We start from the raw sequence: 6,000 nt of genomic DNA, 5'->3' as shown, positions 1-6,000 counted from the left end.
TTGTGACCTACACAGTCACTGCAATGCCGTCTTGTGTCAGTCAGCCAGGAGGTGTGGAGGTTTTTCTCACAGGGCCTGGTGGATAAAGTGAAAGCAGATCATGTGAGGACGTCACATTAAAACAATGATACGTTATTGTTCCTCTATATAATGAGTAAAACTGGGAATTTGTTTATTTCTACTCATGTTTCTTTTACATGCTATTCTTCTCATGTGTAGATAGCAGATATTTCTTTGAGATGATCAGATTTGTCATTATATGGCATTATAATCAGAACGTAAGCAAGCAGAGACCCAGCCAGTTCATTAGAGCAGAGTTGTCACAACAATGTGATCTGACTATGTTACAAGTGTGGCTCTTAAGGCCTGTCCACCTGTAAAGCAATTCAGTCGTCACCCACTGCTTTGTAGTTCATCTTTGATCGGTTGAACCTTTGGTTGAACCTTTCACACCTTGTTATATCCTTTACTGATTGGTTAAAAGTTCAGTCTTTGATTCAAAATGATATGATTGTATCTGCCACTTCTTGTTGTTAAACATCCCACTGTCATGGGACCGCTGTGTGGCAGGCAGGAAGACAACCTGATGTGGGACAGAAATAAACTCAACATCACAGCTTTATTGCTGGCAACGGATGGCGTAAACAAAACAATAATGGAGCCGGGCAGGCAAAAATTGACTGGAAATGAGAAGCAGGCAGGCCAACAGAACACACAACATGAGGGTATGAGGACATGGTAAAGAACAGATGCGAGCTGGGGGTTTAAATGCACAAGAGGCAATAAGCAGACAGTGGAAACGCCTTGGGGAACACAGCTGAATAGAATCTAACGAATGAGACAGAGGAAGCAAAACTGAACATAATGCATACGCGATGAGTAACCATCAAAATAAAACAGGAATTACCTAACACAGTGAGCAGGACTAAGAACTAAAAGGGGACCATTGAGACAGGACACAGAGAAACCAGACAGATACAGGACACAACTGGGACATGATTGTAAACAAACACAGAGACATGACTAATTTCCACAGGGTATCACTGTGTGGTATCACATGAAGAGGACAAGGCACAGAGATGAGACTACGTTACAAGAACAAATCTCCCGTTTGCGGCTCACCCTATCCCAAGATTCATTGCGGGCCAAAGTATACAACCAACCTGTTTTGAAATCCAGGGAAAGGGAGGACGTGTTTGTGGGATGGGTTTGTAGGAGTAGTGCAGTAGCCTTTACCTGCACCGTCCTAGTTTCTCATGTGGTCCCTTGGAAAAATGAATTGCCCACTCTTGCTTTATACAATGTGATATACGAGTAACAACCATAAGAACAACTCCGGTGACCTGGAATTCTGTCCTTTCCTCATGGTGTAGCATAACAAACAGTTTGCAGTGTGTGGTTTCACACACTGCAGATAGCATCTGTGAAAAAGCTCTGCATAAAAAGGTAAAGGATGATAGTGAAGTCTACTTCTGTGGCTGAAAACAGCAGTTCTCTCTGTCATAGCGGTCAAATTGTGGATAATCACTTCATTAGTATTCAGGCTGTTTTCCTGCATTTAGACAGCACAAAAAGCACACACAGTTTAACATAAGCTGTTACTCACCAGGCCCTTTTAATACTCACTGAAGTGAAGTGGTCTAGTTTCATTTCCTGTAAATCAGACATGTCAGAACTCTGATATTTTTTCACACTTTCAGAGTGCTTTCCCTGTCGACACAGCACATTCTGCTGCTGTAATCTAAGCAGACAGTGCTGTGAGACAGTGGCAACATTTTATGTGCCTACAGAAATGTCACCCTGCTTCGCCTCTGGTGCCTCAAAAATGATGAGCGTCGACTCACACAAATGTTTCCAAACTGACAATGTTTTAGTTACGCAAACACATTTTTGCAGGTTTAGCAGGAGTCACTGGATGTCAGCTAAATGTTAGCAGCTAGGGGTTTCTAATCATTTTTGCCTGATTAAAAAGGTGAAAGAAAAAAGAGGGATACTGTCATTGCCTGGCTGACCTTCAAAGTGAGCAGCACATAGCTCTTGTGACCAAACCCTCCACAATGACTTACATAATACAATTCAATACTATACCTATATACTGGATGGAAAATCAAGTCATTATGTTTTTATGAATACACTGATACACAGTTACAATTACCAGTTGTCAAGTTCTGCTGAGTTGCATGTAAATGGTATTACTGGAATTAGGTTGCTTTTGTTGTAATCATGTTGAACTGTATGTTAATTCTTGGAGGTTCTGCCCTCAATGAAGAGGTTACCTCCAGGGCTGAAAAATGAACTCAAAGCAGTGCTGGTTACTGCAGGTCCTCTATTGGCCACTTGAGGCTGGCTAAAACCAAGTCATTCCCCTCAGGCTGTGAAAAAAGGCCAACGAAACAGCATTAAAAAGCATGTTTAGGGGTTGTAGAAAAACAGTTATTGGTGTCTGTGATTAATTTCTTCTTCATGACAACTGTGCCATGTGTGCCATGCATTTTGTCTGATTTACTTGTCTCATATTTAAGTATTTTAGTCAAGATTTTAAATACACAGACTGAAAAATGTGCATTATAAAGCAGGTGGATGAAAAGATTTTCACAATTTAAGAGGTAAATGACAAAACTGAACCACAACTCTTACTTGCATTCCTTTTTTTTTTCTTTTTGCTCCACAACATTTTTTATGTGGTTAATACTGAGACTCCAAGTCTCTCTGTGCTGCCAGATTCCCTCTGAAGTATGCAGACCGTTCAAAAGGAACCTGGTGGAAAAGCTATTGAAGCGGAGGGGAAGCATTGCTTCACAATGAAAGCATGCAGGGTGGTCAGAAATAGATGTGTAATCATATTTTTTATTTATAGCTGCTACTTCAGGAGAAACTGTGTTGGGAGTATCATTCAAAACTGAATGCTAGAAGAGGCCCGTTTGAGTCTTTTACAGCACACAGTGTTGGATTTATAAGATGTAAAGATATGTAAAAAGCCATAAATGATCAGAGCGCCACACGCCTGAGTGTTCTCATATGCAAGCTATGTAGTTATCTTCCATATAATTACTACTCACCTGAATTTTAATGAACCCCTTGCTGTATAAAAAAGCTGTTTCAGCTGTGACGCTGGTGTTACTGAACAAAGCGAAACAGCCATAAGAGATGTCAAGCTGCAGAAGATTTACCTGCACATTTAGAATCCGCCTTAAATTGCCACCAGTCGCTAGTAGAACATCAGTTGGTGCTGCAGCTGCATACCCGGGGCCGTCGCTACATATACATAATCTTATGTGCGCAGTGTAACAGCACACACATACACACGCTGCTGCCTCATTAGTGACTGCAGCCCCGAGGCTCACAACTGGGAAAGGGCGTAATTGCAGAGTTCAGCAGCGCTGACAGTGCTCAGAGCGTTTTGGAACAGACTTCGACAAATGAGCATCAGGTGCAAGCACCTACAGTGATATTCTATTATTTCTGACCCTTCCTGTCACTGCTGCTACTGCCAACTTAAGCTTATAGTGAGTTACTTTAACTTTGTCGAGCACCAAGGGACCAGACAAATCGCTGGAGTTCACAGAGAGCGGATAAGTTAGACTCACTGTGTGTTAAAAACTTTGTGGAGCAGGGTTTTAAATCTTTTTTTGATAGGTTTGTGTTGGTGTGTTGCTCTGGACTGTAAGCTTCACCGTAGTCGTAGATGCTTTGTGCTATTCTAACAGCATGGATGGCAATGGCAGTCTGTGTTTCAATCCAGCATTGTATAAATGTAATGCATGTTACAGTGCATGCCACAGCAGGTATATCATTTATTATAAATCTCAGTTCTTTGATTTCCGTATTCATCATCTCCCTGAAATGTGATTATCTGTTCTGTTCTCACATATGCAGCTAGACCCTGCATTTTGTGCTCTGACATAATGACATCTCTTTAATTGTTCTTATTCTTTGCTGAGTGGTCAGAAGTCACACTTGTAGTAGGCATATCAAAAATGAAACTACTGATTGTGGAGCTGACTGCTGTTTTTGGAATCTGGTTTTCGAAGCCTTGAGTTTTTAAACACTGCCATGCTTTCTGGAACTAAAAGTGCCCATATTTGGACCACACAACAACCCAAATGATAGATAACCAGCAGAATCCTCTCGTGGGATGTTTCTGGACCATAAATCATGTCCTTTGCACTTCCCTGAGACTTTAGAGTACATATTTAAAAATTTACCGTTCCTCGGTACCTGCACCTGCTGCTTGTTTATTACAATGGATTCAGCCTACCAATTAATGAGGAAATATATACACACATATGCTAAGATCACTGTAAAATGCCCAAAAAGGCAACAACAGCACAAACATGTCAGGGCAGTGTGTTATAAAAAAGCAAAAACTTTACTTTGAAAATGTGAAAGAAAATCAACTAAACACACAACAACTTAAATTACAGTTTATTTTACAAACCTGTTTTCTAAGGTTGCTCCTCTCCATAATGCTAACATTACTAATGATAATTTTTGCTGATATGGCTGACCCCCATCCCTCAACTAGCTATTTTGTTTAATCAACATTGGTGTAAGACTCGTAGGTAACAATGTTTTTCAACCTATTAACATTTGCCTGGTTTCTGATTCAGATTCAAAAAACTATTTATCCCACAATTCAGTTTGACAGTCCACAATAGGTAAATAAAAGTACATTCAGAAACAAATCAGCACTTTATAAAAGTCATTTAGAAGCATTCAACATACATGATTCGGCAGTTTGGGGTAGGTTTAAGGTTCATATCTATCTGGAATGCTATGCTATGCTAAATTATGCTAAACAAGCATAGTATTGCTGTGTAGGTTCTCACTCATCCACGGCATAGTAGTCTAAGGAGTGTGGAAAGAAAGCGACTGGACTTCTTTAAGTTAAAGAACTTAAAGAAGTCCAGTCACTTTCTTTACACATTTTCTTTTTAAACTTTCTTTTTAAACGCGCATAGTAAATTATGCTAATGATGCTATGCTTGTTTAGCATGCAGCTAAATACAACCCTAACCCTGTGTTTGCCTCATTGTTGTCAAGAGGTTTAAACTCAGTAAACCCAGAAATGAATAAAGAACATTGGACATTGAACTGTTAAATATGAAGTGAACCACATACCATGCTGCTGAGAAACTGTTAGCATAGGAATTGTCTCATCTGGGTCTTTTAAATTAAGATTTTAAAAATCTGTAAATGATATTATCATTTAATTTCTCTGTAGAATTCCATTTGTTTGTGTGCTGTTATAAAAATTACCATAAATCATATCCTTTGCACTTGCTCGAGACTTTGCAGTACTTATTTTAAAATTTACCGCTCCTCCGTGCCTGCACCTGCTGCTTGTTTATTAAAATCGATTCCAAAATGCTGCGAGCAGTGTCAGTAGTGCTGAAATGCTCCATTATTTCCCCAAGTGTAAGCCTGGGGTTTACAGTCATTAATGAGGTAGCATCGCGTATGTGCGCTTATTCTGTATTCATATAATCATATGTTTCTGGAGGGGTTCATGCATTTTGCATCAGTGCCCACTGTGACCATGCTCACAAAGTTGGCGCAATCAGGGAAGACATAAAAAAAGAAAAATGAAAGTTGGTTTAGCATATTTAAATGATTAACCTCATCAAAGAAACCTGTTAATTGGACCAAAGCCCTGTAAATTTCAGACATTTCCGAGCTCTCTCCCTGGAAAGCAGCAGATAATGCCAAGAGAGACACTTAAAGTAAAGCAGTTTAAATGCCCTGAACAAAAATGCATGCACAAAATTCAGCCAGTGCTTCAGATTTGGATATTATTAAGTGAGACCTAAAGTTCGGGGCGCAACAATTGTGCATACATGTTTTTCACAGAAAGTGTAAAAGATGTCTTCCACGACAGGATTTATTGGCCTGGAAGCCAGAAGTTATACAGATAAAAGGGTACCAAGTACCAAGTTACCAGCTAATGCTAGCAATCTTGGTTAACAAGGTGCATGTATATATTGGCTAGTTAGTGCTAAT

This window comes from Astatotilapia calliptera, chromosome 23 (genome assembly GCF_964374335.1).
Source record: "Astatotilapia calliptera chromosome 23, fAstCal68.1, whole genome shotgun sequence".
Classification (NCBI taxonomy): domain Eukaryota; kingdom Metazoa; phylum Chordata; class Actinopteri; order Cichliformes; family Cichlidae; genus Astatotilapia; species Astatotilapia calliptera.
Note: the sequence above shows the minus strand (reverse complement) of the source record.